Source organism: Sorex araneus, chromosome 5, assembly GCF_027595985.1.
Source record: "Sorex araneus isolate mSorAra2 chromosome 5, mSorAra2.pri, whole genome shotgun sequence".
NCBI classification, from domain to species: domain Eukaryota; kingdom Metazoa; phylum Chordata; class Mammalia; order Eulipotyphla; family Soricidae; genus Sorex; species Sorex araneus.
Genome location: NC_073306.1, coordinates 35,079,338 through 35,096,101, shown reverse-complemented (window position 1 = coordinate 35,096,101; position 16,764 = coordinate 35,079,338). Strand labels below are relative to the sequence as shown.

The window sequence follows — 16,764 nt, the reverse complement described above, 5'->3', positions numbered from 1 at the left end:
CAACAAGACGGGCCTCCAGAAAGGCTCTCTCCCAGCCAGGCAGATGGAGCCGGGGTCCCCCACTCCTGCTGAAGCGGGCGGTATAGAGACACACCAAAGGTGGTGGCACCTCCAGACCCCGCGGCTCTCTCCCTGCAGGGCCACGTGGTCTGTGACGGCCCTCAGACACCGCAGGCCCCTCAGCTGGCGGCTCCCTGCTGCTTAGGGCCTGCGGGGCTCCAAGTAGGGACCCCAAAGGTGTCTTCTTCTCCTCCAGCCTTGTGAGACAAGGCTCTCCTGGACTCTGTTGTAAACGCTCCCACTGTGCTCGCCGCGAAGGACAGTGGGGAACAGTGTGTCCAGCTCAGAGTCAGGACTCACCCAGTAACACCAGCTGTCACGGTTTCTAAGGCAACCTCTGGCCCGAGAGAATGCTCATTCTAACAGATGCAACACGTAGGCCCACCCAGATCACACCCTCTGAACACGCAGACGGAGCCTGGACCCCCCACACTCATGCTCAAGCGGGCACCACGGAGACACACCAAAGGCAGTGGCACCCCAGCGGCTCTCTCCCTGCAGGGTCATGTGGTCTGTGACTGCCCCCAGCCAGGCCCAACCACAAGGGCCTATGGGCTCCCCCGGCATGCTCAGTCTTCACAGCGGACACACTCGGCTTCTGTCCACCCTCAGCAGAAAGCGTTGGTAAGAAGCCTTCCCTAGGCTTCCCCGATGACGTCATGACAGACCCTCAAAGCTCTGAGCACTGAGGGTCCTGAGGAAGAAACACAGCATGACTTCCTGGAGGAAGGGGGGTGGAAAGCAAAGGGAGAAGCAGACTTTTCGTCCTTTCCTTTGCTTCTGGGGTCGGCCAGGCTCTGGAACTCTTGCCCCACCCTTCCCGCCAGGGAAGCAGAGAGGCATAAGGACCAGCAGCCTCTTCCTCCCCTGCAACGAGGCAGGCGGCCCTGTGCATGGGCTGCTGACCCAGAGCCACCTCGCTGTCACGTTCCCCGAGTGGGCTCTGGGTGGAAAGGGCACTGGGGTCTCGAGGGACAGCTTTGCTTCTACTGCATAGCAATCTACCCAGGGCTGGGACGATGGCTGAGGACAAGGTGCCTCGGAGTCAGCCCTCCACACTCATGTCTTCCCTGAGCACAGAGTGGATGGAAGGCTTTGGGGTGGGCACACCCCGTGCACAGCAAAGCCCAAATTTCATGGCATATGTGCCGTTCCAGATGACTGCATGGATACACTCCATAACACATTGTTCAAGTGATAATTAGTGATAGACTTGTTATGAATATTCCAAATAAAATTTCTCTCCACAACAGTTCATGGAGACAAAGAGTGTCACATATGAAATGCAAGAAGTAACGGAGGGACTTGGGGTGTACACATGTAATTTAAAAGGCAGTGGGGACCAAGCATCCACGAGGAGTTGATTTCAGCAAATTAAACACCTCAGAATCCATTTCCACGGGTGATGCATGCATATGTATGTCTCTTCCATGGCCTGGTTTGAGACCCTCAGATAAGGGAAGAGAGACCCAGTTCTAGAAGCCACTATTGAGTTTCCCCCAAGGGTGCTAGAGATGGGTCACTGAGAAAAAAAAAATAATCAGAAGAATTAGCAAGAAAGTAAGGATAGCCCAGGTGACATGTGTAAAGATGGAAAGAGAAACCATTTCTCTGCGTGCCGAGCAGTTTCCTCCCCCTATCATTGCTCAGCGCTCCAGGTCTGCCCTCACAACCTCTCCTGCATATCCTGTTCTTTAAATTCACAGTGCTGTCGCTCTACTTGGAAGTGCAGTGATGCCAACCACACACTCTCCTCCCACTGCCTGATTCACCAGGCAGGAGAGGCTCCCGGCATTCAGCCTGTCAACTGCAGAGGGGCGGGAACTCCCCAAAGCCAGGGCAACAAGGGAAGAAGCCCCGACCCCAGGACCCCACCTCCACTGCACCCAGCAGTCAGCATAGCATCGGGCTGGGTAGAGAAGAAACACGTCAAGGACCGAACGGGAATGAGCGGATGAGGGAACGAGGCGAGGAACGCAATTAGCAATGTTGCTGCGTCTCCTCTGGGACCCACAGGGATCCAGGGCTTACTCAGATGGAATATTCTATTTTAAGGGGGACGCTGAGCACTTCTAGTCCGAGGTGGAGAGGGGGGAGGTGGCACACGCTGGATCATGCAGAGCAGCCCCCCCGAAGCCAGAAGCCCCCTCCCTCTGCCTCCCACCGGGGTTTCCTTTCACATCCCCTGATTCCTCTTCCAGTGGCCACTGCTTCCCGGGCTGCCTCAGGCCGCCCAAGAACAACCTCGGTTTCCTCCTTTAGGAAACGGAGTGGCCCGAGAGGTCAAATGACTCAGCACAGAGGACTTGACAGGGACACAGCGGCAGGCAGTAAGTACTGATCCGACCCTGCACCCTCCCACTCATTTTTGCCATCCAGCTGCTTCCAGCTTTCCTGATCTGGATTCAACAGTGATCGCCAAACCTCAGGGGTGAAACGCGCCCATTATGAAGTCATGGATAGCCCATATGGTAGCAGGGGTGCACCTGGCCCCTGCTTCCTGCTTCCTGCTTCCTGCCAAGCCCCCAGAAGCCAGCTGGGGTGCAGCGGGAAGTAGGAAGATCCTGGGTGGGAACAATCCAGGGGCCTCTGCCCTGCCTCTTTTTTTTTGGGGGGGGTCACACCCAGCGATGCACAGGGGTTATTCCTGGCTCTGCACTCAGGAATTACTCCTGGTGGTGCTCAGGGGGAACCATATGGGATGCTAGGTATCGAACCCGGGTCGGCCTCGTGCAAGGCAAATGCTCTGCCCGCTGTGCTATTGCTTCAGCCCCTCTGCCCTGCCTCTTTCTGTCGTTTTCTCTCCCTGCTGTCCCCGGGCTCTCTTCTCACCTCCTCCTCACATGCCCCCTTCTCCAATGAGGCCCACCTGGCCATTCATTTTGTTTTCATTGATTCATTTATATTTGCTGTGCCAGGGATCAAACCTAGGGACCACCCATGTAAGGCGGCAACATCTGAGCTACCTCCCGAGGCCTCCCTGCCTGCTTTAGAAAGGCTGCTGCATAGGCCCCATCTGGTAGACGGAGCTTAGTTTTTTGCTAAAGCGCTTACCACAGTCAAATTAAAAATATATAATTTACTCGTGGATTATGCTAGTGTCTACCACCATCTATTTTTAAAGGAATATCCCCGAGGAGAAGGAATTTGTCTTTTGGTTCACTTCTGACTCCACAGGGTCGAGACGGGTGTGTGGTACACAAGAGTGCTCAGTAAGTACTGCTTAAACACAGGAACCTTGCTCTCTCCTCACGCTTCTCTTCTCTTCAAGGACAGCTCATTTGCTACCCCTTCCCCCACCCCTTCTAGAACCATGCCCCAGCTCTGCCACGACAAGCCACAAGAACAATTTAGTTAAATATAGGAAGTTTAACCATAACATTATCAAGTTCTTCATTAAAAACTACATAGTATCTACACACATGGCTTTAATAGTTTTTCATTTATTTTTTGCTTGGGGACACACCCAGTGGTGCTCTGAGCCTACTCCCAATTCTATACTCATGGGTCAATCTAGACACTGCTTCGGGGACTTTATGGGGTGCTAGAATTCATACCAGGGTTGGCCACATGCAAGGAAAGTACTTTAACCCCTGCAATATCTCTATAGTCCCCATGTATGATTTTTAAATGCACAGGCACGCATGCACACATGCATACACACATAATCTCTAGAAGGATCTAACTCTGGGGCATCATGGCATACTAGGAAGTCTTTTTTTTTTACTTTCTGAGCTTTTACTATGTGAATTTTGAAGTTACTACAACTAACAATATGTTACCTAAATAAAAATAGGGAGAAAAACTCAGAAAATTCATATATTCCCAGGTCTTGTCCTCAACCCCATCTTATAAGTTTATATAAGTTTTATGTTTGCCTGGGTGAAAACACCACCAGCTCAATTTGGAGAAGGGAAGCCTTCTCCTTTTCCCTAGTTTCCATGTTGTCTTAAATGAGGTGGTTACTCTTTTTAATGAAATATCTGAAAAAAAGTTTCCACCAAGCAGAAGGATATGAATTCATGCAGATTTTCCTACATACATAAAACATTGAGACTTGTTTCAACTCATGAATGCCTTTACCTTTAATTTTGTTTATTCCATTTGGAGTTCACATGTAACAGATTTCAGAATAAGTTGTATGAGTTCGTGCCAGGGTCTCGAGAGGTACAAATGAAGGGCAATGCCTTCCTGGAAAGGCTGTCTGGTGAGGGTGGACACATCCAGCCAGGCTTGCTGCTGACTGACACTCAGGAACCACGGCTGTGCTGAAGGGGATAATGGATCTCCTGTGATTTTCATGCCTTCCCTCTGGATGTGTCATGGTTCTTCCCCCAAATTTCAGCCCTGGAATGTATAACTTGCATTTCTATTCTTCCTCCAAGAGACTTCAGTGTAGATGCATGTTATGAGTCACCAGATTTCTTGAGGCTGGGATCTTTCTGAGGAGAGTTTTCCTATTTTTCTATTCCTTTCATCTTTGTCTTCTCAACCTCCAGTTTAACACCTTGCACCAAAGGCTGCTCTAAAAGTGGGTGATGATGAAGGGGCCATTTCTCAGCAGTCAGTGAGGAATCATGAGATGGAGATGGACTGCAATATCAAACCCAAACAACATAACAGCCTCCCTCATCCACCGCTGATTAACTCGCTCAGGAGTATGCCTACTCAGGGCAAAGGGAAGGAAGTCAGAGCTACCAAGCCTGGAGACACATACATACGATCACCTGGGCAATGACCTGGGAGTACTTCTAAACTGCAACATCCAGGGATCATGCAGTTAACAGGGCAGCCTACTTAGGGCTCTTGGTAACCTACATGACCTTTAGTCTTCTGGGTATTTACCTTAAGGATATACTTGCACAAGCATGTTTATCAATGAGGTATGGACTCATGAGAGTAGGTGACCCAGTGAGGGTCTCTGTGAGCACTTTCACAGCTACTTCAGATTCATGTAACTCATGGTCAAAAAAATAATAATAATCAGGGCAGTGCAGAGCAGTCTATTGATTGTAATTGTAACCACTCAGCTTTATCTCTTGATACTAAATGATGTAAATGACCCCACTTCTTATAAACCACTTTACATTTTGGGGTCTGGGTTTCCCTTCTGTAAGTAAAGACTTTATTTGTTTGGTTTTTTTTTTTTTGCTTTATTTGGGTCACACCCAGCGATGCACAGGGGTTACTCTTGGCTCTGCACTCAGGAATTACCCTTCGAGGTGCTCAGGGGACCATATGGGATGCTGGGATTCGAACCTGGGTCGGCCGCGTGCAAGGCAAATGCCCTACCTGCTGTGCTATCGCTCCAGCCCCTGGTCTTTTTTTTTTTTTTTTTTAAAGCTAGCTGATCTAGAAAGCTGTTCCAGCAAGACATAAATAAAGACACGGGTTATCAAAGAATATGTGTGGTATTGTGACAGACAAATACATTTATGTAACATTCATGTATGAAGTATCAGACACAGAACACATATGTTGTGTTGGATATAGACACGCTGTATGTAGCTGCATGCCTTTGGGGGCTCCTGGAAGGCCCTTTGACAGTTTCAGTCTTGCTGAGGGTGGCTTTGGCCTTCTTTTTCTTGTCTATGTTTTGATGTTATTGAGAAAAACAGGTGCTGTTCTGCTCCAATGAAAAGTAACAACCAGAACAACTTTTAACTGCAAAAAAGAAAAGAGAACTACCCTGAGTGAGGGTGGACCCCCAAACGGCAGCCTGAGAGCCTCAAAGGTAGAAGAGGTAGAACACTGAGACTTAAGGGGCTTTGTCTCAGCTGCTTCCTTCCAGGGACAGAGCCGGATGTCAGTCACCCACTAAGTTTCAAAGATGCTGGTTCCCCTGGACCACAGTTTCTTTCATATATCTGCCATCTGCCAAAGCATACTGCCACTTGCAGGATCTTCCCTGGAGAGGCAGGAGCAGGGCCCTGAGAGCCTCGCTTGGGACAGGGCAGGGGAAGAGGGGAGAGGGACCAAATGGGTCGGGAAATGCGCTGGCATCCGATCTGTGGCCCTCAGCTCACAAACAAAGCAAGGGGAACATGAACTTGGCAACTTCTGAGAAGCAAGCCTGTCCAGGGGTGCTGCTACCCCGTTCCGTGGGGGGTGGTCTCATCCAGAACTCAGAGTGGCTGGCCGTTAACACTTGCTCTCGGAGAAGGCGAAGCAGAACTTGCAGGGCTGAGGCAGGAGGAGCCTTGTCTGTGGCCCTGAGCATGGCACGGAGGCAGACGAGAGTCCAGGGGGCTGAGTTTCCCCCGACAGTGTCTGCGGGCAGAAGCTCCCGTGACTCAGCAGTTCTCCGACGGCCTTGGGAGTGCCTAGTGCCTCTCTGGCTTCTCAGCTTGGCTTTGTGGTCGCCAAGTCAGGAAGACGTGCTGTGAGTCGTCCACGTGGCGGCTCCGGGATGGGCTACTTGCAGGCTGCTGGGGTGGTTCTCTGTCACTGCTGGCATCTGTGGACAGGGAGACACTCATCACAACCGGAACCTACCATCCTCCCGCTCACACTTCGCAGCACCACACAGGAGCCGGGCAAGGAGCGGAGAGAGCAGGCAAGGGGTGGGATGGAGCAGCGAGGGCTTGCGAGGGGAAAGGCGCCGGGCCAGGGCTGGGCCTGGGGCAGAGCCCAGAGTGTGGCAGGAGGCGGGGAGGACCGGGGAAGCGGTGGCAGGATGAAAGATGAACGAGCATACATGAGGGCAGACGGCGCGAGTGAGGAGAGCCCAGGCCAGCCAGGACACAAACTCTGGCTCATGCTCCTCGCCCCCCCCCCTGCCTTGCCCATCTGCCTCCCCTTCTCTGCCTTCTGGCCCAGCCGGACCACCCCAGGTCCACCTCCTGCTGCCTCCCGACCACGAGCCCTCCTTGGCGTCCAGCAGAGAAACAGACTTACTTCTCCCCATCCCAGCCGGGCCTGCTTGCTCCTGCTCCAGCCGTCAGCTCCTCCTGTGGCCGCCTGAGCAATCCCTTCCTGCACGTCGCTCTCTTGCATGCTGGTGCAGGATTGCCATCTGTGCTTCGCAATCTCCTGGTTTCCCGTGGCTCAGGAAGACTTCAGGACGTTTTGTCCCTCGACTGGACAAGATCCAGCAGGAGTGGGCAATGCAGGGCCAAATCCGAGACACCAGACTGAGAGGGACAGGAAGGGGAAATACGGGACAGTCCTGGGTGATTTGGGCCATCTGGTCACCTCATTCTAGTTCTATGATGGACATTTAGACACGGAGGCCAAGCTGGGGAAGAACTTTAAGTCCAGGCTATGGCAGAGTCACCAAATGGCTTGTTCCTGGTCAGGCCAGCCTCCTGTCACCACTGGTCTTCACTACTCAGCTGTAAGCAAATCTCTCAGAAAGGCAGCAGCCCAGGGCAGGGTCAGACTGAAAATGCATGAACACCAGCTGCCGTCACCAGCCTGCTCCGCTTAAATCAGCTTCCGTGGAAGCCTGTCCAGCAGCCGCTCTGTACACCCAGCATGAACGCACTCCCTGCATCCCCCGGGCTCCCTCCAGCAGGTGTTCGCCTGGACAGAACGGCAGGCCGGAGAGCTCGGGCACAATCCCCACTGCATCGGGAACACCCTTTCTTTCCCAGCCACATCTCTGCTCGCCCAGTGAGAGGGTGCAAACACCTGCCAAAGGCAACTGTTTCCAGGAGGCTCCAGGTAATTGCTGGGAGCCCTCAGTGATGGCCCCAATCCTACAGCACAGACTTTATACCGGTGGTTCTCCAACATTAGTGTGTGTCAGAATCAACTAGGAACTTGAAGACATACAGATGTGGGGGTGATAAGCCTTGGATGTCAGGACAGGGCTGAGAATTTGCTGTCAAGTTCTCAGGAACTGCTGCTAATACAACTAACTACTACTACTTACTACTAACTACCACCTACTAACTATTGCTGGTCCACTTGGGACTTCTGGTCTCCTACAGGGTGCCTCGTAGTGGCACCCATCTCACACGATGGAGCCACACCATCCCCAGAGACTCCTGCTCACGGAGACACTGGCCAGCAGAGGCACAGACAGAGAAAGGGCTTGCAACTCACAGGAATCTATTCTGGCTCTCAAAAGAGAAAAAACAAGAGGTACCCAAGAGTTCAGCTCTTCCAACCCTCCCTTACTATCATGATATTGCTAAGTTTAGAAAGGTTTCAGAACTTGGGGGCTGGAGCGATAGTACAGCGGGTAGGGCGTTTGCCTTGCACGCGGCCGACCCAGGTTCTATTCCCAGCATCCCATATGGTCCCCTGAGCACCTCCAGGAGTAACTCCTGAGTGCAGAGCCAGGAGTAATCCCTGAGCATCGCCGGGTATGACCCAAAAAGCAAAAAAAAAAAAAAAAAGAAAGGTTTCAGAACTTGTTCAAATTAACAGTGAGACAGACATCATCGGTGGCAGAGCTCAAACTAGAATCCCTGGCGCACCCTTTAATGCCCTAACCATAGAGTCTGGGAGCCCCTCGTGGCTTCACCCTCCCCAGGCATAGTGGGGGAAAGCTTCTGCAGTCAGGGAAGCAAGGTGCTTCCTTTCCTTTCCATAGGACGCGGCCTCCTCCCCGTGCAGTGGTCATGGCTTAGTCTCAGGAGGGAGAAGTTCTTGGTTCTCCAAATTCTAAGACTCAGAACTGGTTTTCTATGTGGAAATACCAGTACTCAGATGGGGTACAAGGAGAGTACCTCCTAAAATGCATCAAATTGCTGAGTCCAGGGATGGTGGCATAACAAATCTCACTTCCATCAAGAATACTCATTCACACATGAAAAAAATGCTCTACATCACTAATCATCAGGGAGATGCAAATCAAAACAACAATGAGATATCACCTTACACCACGGAGACTGGCACACATCAAAAAGAATAAGAACAACCAGTACTGGCACGGATGTGGGGAGAAAGGGAATCCCATTCACTGTTGGTAGAAATGATGACAAGTCCAGATATTTTGGAAAACAATGTGAGCATTCCTTAAAAAACTAGAAATTGAGCTTTCATATGACCCAGCAATACCACTTCTGGGAATATACTTCCATGCTACAAAAATACACAGCAGACATGACATCTGCACTTGTATGTTCATTGTAGCACTGTTCACAATAGACAGAATCTGGAAACAACCTGAGTGCCCGAGAACACATGACTGGTTAAAGAAACTGTGGTATATTTACACAATGGAATACTATATAGCTGTTAGAAAAAAATTAAGTTGTGAAATTTGCTTATAAATAGATAGAAATGGAGAGTATCATACTAAGTGAAATAAGTCAGAAGAAGAAGGACAGACTAGAATGAATGCTCTCATTTGTGGGATGAAAAAAAAACATAGAAAGAAACTAACACCCAAAGACAGTAGAAACAAGGGTCAGATCGAATGGTCTACAGCTAGAAACCTGCCTCAAGGGCTGGGAGAGAAGGTAGTTGGGACAGAGAATATGACAATAATTATTGACAATTATGGTGGTAGGCATTGCTCCAGATTGGAGATGTGTGCTGAAAGTGGGTAAATGACCAAACATGATGACCGCTCAGTATCTGTATTGCAAACGATAATGCCCTAAAGGTGGGGGGGGGGGAGAGAGAGAGAGAGAGAAAGATAGAGAGAGACAGAGACAGAGACAGAGAGAGGCAGAGACAGAGACAGAGATACATAGAGAGAGACAGAGAGATAGACAGATAGAGAGATACAGAGAGAGAAGAAAAGAAGTGGGGGTGGGTGCAGTGGCAGGAGGGCTATGGGGGATATTGGTGGTAGAAAATGTGCACTGGTGGAGGGGTGGGTGTTGGAACATTGTATGACGGAAACTCAATTGTGAAATCTTTGTAACTGTATCTCAGTTACACTGTGATACAGTGTAACACATGTACACTGTGACACAGTGATTCAATTAAAAAATAATACCGATTCAGTGGGGCAGTGGGGCTGGAGCAATCAGTACAGCAGGCAAGGTGTTTCCCTTGTACATGGCCAACCTGGATTCAATCCCTGGCATCCCACAGTTCCTGAGCAGCACCAGCAATGAGTGAGTCCTTAGCACAGAGCCAAGAAAAGCTCTGAGCACCACTAGGTGTAGCCTCAAAGTAAAAAATAAAATAAAATAAAATAAAATAAAACAAAACAAAATAAAGAACTGAATACTCATTTAGGGCTGGAGAAACTGCAGCAGGTAAGGTGCTTGCCTTGTATTTGGCTCACCCTGGTTTGAAGCCTCAGCACTGCACTTGGTCCCTGCATCCCTGCCAATGGATCACAGAGCCAGAAATCCCCCCTGAGCACTGTTGGGTGTGGCCCAAATCCCTGTCTCTTCACCCCACCCAACATATAGTCATTCCTAAAAATCACTTTCTGAGCTTCCACTTGGATCTTAACCCTGCACGGCCCTTTTCCTGGAAGCCAGCCAGCTCTCCTCCTGTCACCTAAATTTAGCTTATATGTTTTCACCACGAGAATCTCTCCTGAGCATCTATTCCAAGCAGTTCCCACCCCCTCAGGCTACCAACTCCCATCCCCCTCGGGCTCTCACTCTGCCGTCTTAGCCTCCAGCACTGTTTGAGCCCTTATGTTCCCCCTTTTCTGGTACAGACTCCCCCAACCCTAGGTGATGAGTTTCCAGGAGGCAGGATCCCACTTCCGCTTCACCCCTGTGTGCCTTACACCCAGGCACAGAGAGGTCCCCGGACACATCTTGGAATGAGCATGTGAAGGCTCAGAACACAAGACTCTTAGCAGCCAGGCCCCTCTGCCAACGTGTTCCCAATGTTGGCCTGTTTCCCACTTAGTTCGCTCCTGTCCAGAGAAGGAATTGGACTCCTCCTGCTTCGAGACCTGGAATGAAACAGTCGGTCCCTGGCTGCCGTTCTCACTGACAGGGTCCTAGCGTGGACGGGCGGTGATGGAGGGGGGCTGGGCAGTGGGGTGCTGAACTACTACCCAGATCAAACACAGGAAGGATGCTGGTGCGTCAGGCCAGGCACCCCGGGGGAGCAAAGAGTCAGGAGACGGGGGTTCAACTGCTGCTGTCTGCTGCCACCTCTGTGGCATGGTGCTGGGGAACGACTTTGCACTCAGGGAAGTCGGCCCCGGAGGCAACGGGGCACAGATCACACAGGACTAGTACCCGCCACTAAATGACTGACAGTCAGACCATGTGGTTCATGGAGAAACCCAAAGCAGGGGTGTTCCTCAACACCCCAAGCCCAGGGTCCCGCGCTGCTGCCTCATCGTTCCCCTGAACCTCAGACCCCAGTGACTGTGTGGACCCCCCAGACAATGGCAGCAGGCCGGGGGTTGTCACTGGCCACTTGGAACCCCAGGGTATGGGGACATCAGCAGCATCACAGCCAGTGGCCACTAACAGTGCAAGAGGCCAGGGGCACCACTGTGGACAGCCCAGAGGAAGCAAGAGGCAGAAAGGATGAGGATATCTCCACGTTCCCCCCCCAAAGTCTCTGGATAGCCCAAAGTCCCCAAGCTGAAGACCCCAAGGAAGAAGCCAGGCTCCCCCTGGTGAGCAGGCCCTGCCCATGGCATGTCCAGGGGTGTCCCTTCCCCTAGCCCCTGGCCCTCAAGACCAGCAGCTGCAGCAGCCAGTGGCCCAGTCACCACATCCGAAGGCTCACGGCCACGAAGAGCCCTCCGGTTACAGGTGTCACCTCCTCTGACCCCTCACTCTTGCACTGTCTCCCCCCATCCTGAAGGGAGAACCTTCAAGGCAAATCAGTAAGCAGCAAGGAACTTCTCACCCCTCTCCCGCGAGTCCCAGTCACCCCAGCAAATGGCTCCTCAGACACACGGTGGGCAGACACATGGTCACCTGGGGTGGGGGCCCCATAGGGGGAACGCCCGCAGTGCCTCCCCAACAGGAGCATAAGTGGCCAGGACCCCCAGGGCAGAAGGCGGCATTCCTCCACCCCCACCCCCGAGCTTGTGACGGAAACAGGGACTCAGTCAATTTGGCCACAGTCCGAGGCCGAGCTCTCTTCTGCTCCCTAAGGATTCTGGTGCAGTGGTCGAACTCTTGCCTCGACTGGGTGAGGCCCTGGGGTCCACCCCTGATGCCACCAAAAGTAAAACCAAACCATGCATTGGAGACAGTGGCAGAAACCTTCCAAGCAGTCGATGGCGATATTTGAAAATATATGTGTGAGCATCATGCCTGGGGCCGAGCAACAAGCCACCCCCAGTATCAGGGGCTTCACGACAGGGGCTGAGGGACAGGGTTGGAAGCAGCTGGTTCTGCTTCTCCGGCCCCGAGCAGCAGCTGGGCGAGGTTGCAGGTGTCCCTGGCAGCTTCCATCCCTCCCACATTCTGATTTTGCCTTTGGACACACCTGTCTTCTTCCTCACACAGGGCCCCCATTTCTCACCCTTTCTGAGGTCAGATGCTTCCATTCTCTCATGCACAAGGTCGCCCAGAAGCTGTCTGGGTGCGAGGAACTGCTTGTACCAATTACTCATGTTGATGCCTGAAATGCAAGAACTCACCCTGTGCCGGCCCCTCCTTCGCCCGGCACATACCCCCGCAGCATGGGGCTGGGTCCACGCTCCTGACTGGCTCGCAGAGCTGCCTGCTTGTTTCTGCCAACCCAGTGCCCAGCACCTCAGAGATAGCACTGCAGGCTTGTTGACTGAAAAGCAGACACATGAATGAATTAAGGAAGACAAAAGAAGGAGCAGATGGACCGGACGTGAGGCAAGGATGAAGCCCAAATGTCAGGATGCCAAGAGGCGGGTGGAGTGGCTCAAGGTGACCCCACTGCTGGGCCGTTGGCATGAATGTCCTGTGGTCCTACCTCCAGGCTGAAGGGGTGGAGAGGTGGGGGAAGGGGGATGCTGTGAACTCACATCCACCACGTTTCCCCACTACAATTAGCTGCTCTTTCTTGCTGGTGCCCATGCACAGGAGTCAGTCTAGTGGGGGTGGAAGCTCAGACTGCCTGACCACCCCCACCACCACCCAGGGTACCCTCCTTAGCCCACACATTATAGGTACACTAGGAAAGAGAGTGGGGAAACTCTAGCAACTGGAGGTACAGGGGCTGAGGAGAAATTAACCTGCCCCAGTGCTGTTTCAAGCCAGAAACTCTCTTTCCACTGCCCTGGGAACTATGCCGAGGTCTTGGGAGAGCAAGAGCAAGCCTGGTGTGCACCCCTGCCCCCAGCCTCCAGGGACGCTCGCTGGAGGGTGTGGTATGTGGGGAGCCCGCGTGGAATGCCTGGGGTTGCAAAAGAAAAGTTATTTCAGGTTCAACTGAGTTATAATTTATTTTTTCTAACTGATCATTACTGCTGCCGGCTCTATAAATAACCACCTGGGGAGTCTGCTTCTCTGCTCCCAAATCCTCAGAAAGCCTTGCCAGGTTCTCTGCGGCTCCCGGCCTGCCAAGCACACAGCACATTTCTTCACTGTGCAGTCCTTCAGGGAATCCTTCTGCCGTGCGTGCCAAGGAATCTGCAGAGTTCTGCCCGGCGCGGCCCTCTTATCCCCAATTCAAATCTTCACGCTGCACAGGCCACCCCACCTGCCTCCCTCACTCCCTAGACACAAGTGGCACCCCGGCCAAGGGTCCGACTTTTCTCTGTTCTCTGCTTCAACCCAACTACAAGCCCGTGCTCGGGAGACAGCAGCTATTTGTAGCCCAGAAATCCAGCTGCAGCCTCATTTGAGCTGAAATCCAGGGGAGAAAGAAAGTTAGACCGATTGTATCACTGGTAAACTATCCAGGGTCAATACCAGCCCAGGAAGGAGGGCTGTGGCTTACACAAAATCCATTTAAATTATTTAAAGGAGAATAGATTCCATCAAGACAGAGTTCAATAGAGTACAAAATGAAAGAAAGAAAGAAAGAAAGAAAGAAAGAAAGAAAGAAAGAAAGAAAGAAAGAAAGAAGGAAAGAAAGAAAGCATGTTTCTATGGGTGTGTTCTCAAGGGTAAATAAACTGGCCTTGTCTAGACAACATGCACCTTTGCCTTCAAAGAGAGGCAATAGGAAGGAATGGTCAGTCAGAAAGAGCCCTTTGAGCTGAACGTTGATGGGGGGGGGGGCTGATGCTCCTGACTCTTTCCTCTTTATTACAAGACACCCTTGAGTGCAAGGCATATGAAATGCCCACACCCAGGGAAAGGACATCTAGACCACCTTTGGAACCCATAAAGAGCTACTCTGGTGTCTGTTTACATGTTATCCTGGGAGTTCCAGGTGCCAGACCACCGGCCCTACCCCACTAATCAGGAGAACTGTCACTCTGCCAGCCCCTTGGAAGAGTTCAGCAAGATTTGGTAGATGAGTAAGTATTTAATGGGCAAAGGCTATGGAAAATAAGCCTGGCTGGATAGAAAAGATGCTTAAACTTCTAAACACAAAATAAATGTCGTATATGGCCTGGATGTCCCTAATATTTTAGTCTTAAATTTAATTAATTAATTAATCTATTTATGTTTGGTTTGAGGGCCACCCCTGGCAGTGTTCAGAGGCTACTCCTGGCCATGCGCTCATGAGGGTCCCTGGCCATGCTCAGAAGCCAGGTGTGGCGCTGGGGACAGAACCCGGGTCAGCCACGTGCAAGAAAAGCACATCACCTGCTTTACTCTCTCTCTCCCTCTCTCTCTCCCCCTCCCTCTCTCTCTCTTTCTGGACCTAGTCCTTGATATTTCTAGAAAAAAAATGGGTTCACATTCTCCATTCCTCTTCAATCATACTTCATATAAAAGGTCTGTCCTGAGAGGCAGAGGAGCCTTTGGGTTGAGAATGGGTTGAGGAGAGGGGCCCCTACCCTAGCGTGAATGCCCTGCCTTATCACTGACCTCCTGCACCATCTGGCTGAACTTACTTGCCCTCTTCATGGCTCAGTCAAATTACCTGCAAGTTGCCAAAATAACAGGTGTCCCGCCCAGCAGTGTCGTGAGGATCCAGTGCCTTGATGCCTTGAGGAACCTGGGAGATGCTGAAGAGAGGGCACCTGCGCTGGCCTAGCCAAGCCCGCTGGGCTAGAGAACTGGCTACTTCTCAGGAACTCCCTCACTGCTACCCCCTGGTTACATTTGACGTGATGTCGAGGAGAAAGCACTAGAAACGGCATTGCCAAACCAAAGACTACCAGGGTCTTATGGCTCGCACTTGCTGCCAGACAGTCCTGGGCAAAAAGCATGGGGGTTGGGAAGGAGGCTCAGCGATAAAGCACATGTTTTGCACGTGCGAGGCCCTGGGTTCAATTTTGACGGAATGAAGCAGAAAGGAAAGGAAATAAAGAAGTGTGAAAGCATCCTCATCTCCAAGGAACACCAACCTCTCAGAAACTCTTTGCCCATTTGTTCGGAGCAATAATGGCCTCTGATTGTTTCCATCTGCCTTTCTTCAATGTACTAAGGACGTCCGATCACTTTTCAAGGACTCTGCTTCCCTGATAACTCTCCCCATCCTGCTATAAAAGCTGTCCCATCCTGCCCCTTTCCCCCTTGGTGGCCTCAGAACGGGTTGCCTTGAGGTAAGCTTCCACTCTGGGGAAGGCATCAGCAGGGCTCAGACCTTGTGAAGTGGGTGTCTCTGCCTTGTGGCGGAGAGACTGGTGAGCTCAGGACTCTTCCTCCAGATGCTGGGATTAGAGTCTGTGTTTTGGATCCTCCATATCTGGCAGTGCTCAGGGCCTACTCCTGGCTCTGTGCTCAGAGATCACTCCCAGCAGGGTTAGGGACACTGTATGGAGTACTAGGGACTGAAGCCAGGCCGGCCACGTGCAAGGCAAGTGCCCTGCCCGCTATGCTGTCTCTTGTTCTGGCTATCAGAGGCAGTCAGCAAACCTGACCAGCGAGAAACCCTGAAAACACACAGCTGGACTCCAGGGACATGCTGATGCTCATGGCTTCAAGTTCAGCCAGGACGGATCTGACACCTGAGCCTCCCTCACAGGAGCCACTGTGGAAGGACTTTCAAGCTCCCCAGGAGAGCACCGAGGTCTCTGGTTGATGAAAACCTGGCCCTATCGGGATGATAGGGGTGGGGGCTTAAATCTCCCCCCTCAACAAGAAGGAAAAGTCTGAGGGTCTCAGACCCAGCCAGCGTCTTCCAAGCCAATGCAGCCCAGAGACCCTTGAGATGTGGCCAGTGGTCTATTTCCTCCGGCAGCCTTGTTTGTTCAACTTTCTTCTTTGCATCTGGCTTCACTGCAACAATTTGACATTGGACACTCTCCTTACCCCAGTCCCCTGCAAGTATGTGCATAGCAATTTTCTCCCAAGCTGGTCAAAGCCTGTGAGGGCTTGGAGAATTCCACTGTGTTCATAGTAAGCAGACACCGCATCCAGATCAGCCGGGATCTGCTCTTCGCAAATAAACTGCTCTTGGATGAGAAAGAGGTTGGAAGGGATTTGCAGAATGAGCCAGACTTCTGCTGTGTTTTCAAAGAACTTGCAATAAGGGGATGATTAACCCCCAAAAGTTCCCCCATTTCAGCTGCCATGGGCAGAATCTTGTGCCAGGTTTGGCCCCACGAGCAGTTGAAAAGAGAAAAGGCACCTCCCTTCCCTTCTGGCTCCAAGGAAGAGGTTGCAGGTGGGTGAGAAGCCTGGTGAACTATCCTGTGGGCATACCTTGGGCTCAGGAAGGGCAAAGCAGCAGCACAGGCCAACTGGCAGGCAGGATAAAGCAAGAACATCTTTGGGGTAGGACGTGGTACCAGCTGAGACAAGGCAATATTGTTCAACATTGTTC

The 16,764-nt window shown here is 51.8% G+C and overlaps 1 protein-coding gene across 7 annotated transcripts in view; it reads right to left on the bottom strand.

Moving 5' to 3' along the window:
- Positions 1 to 16,764, bottom strand: part of HIVEP3 (HIVEP zinc finger 3) — a 438,249-nt gene that overhangs the window by 275,048 nt on the left and 146,437 nt on the right. For 5 of the 7 annotated variants that reach the window (XR_008630211.1, XM_055138552.1, XM_055138558.1 and 2 more), the window contains 2 exons: positions 6,958 to 7,193; positions 4,144 to 6,517 (listed from right to left, as the gene is read on the bottom strand). The exons of the other annotated variants lie outside the window; for them this stretch is intronic. The gene's annotated coding sequence lies outside the window, so the exon portion shown is untranslated. The remainder of the gene's footprint in view (positions 1 to 4,143; positions 6,518 to 6,957; positions 7,194 to 16,764) is intronic. 7 annotated transcript variants of the gene reach the window in all.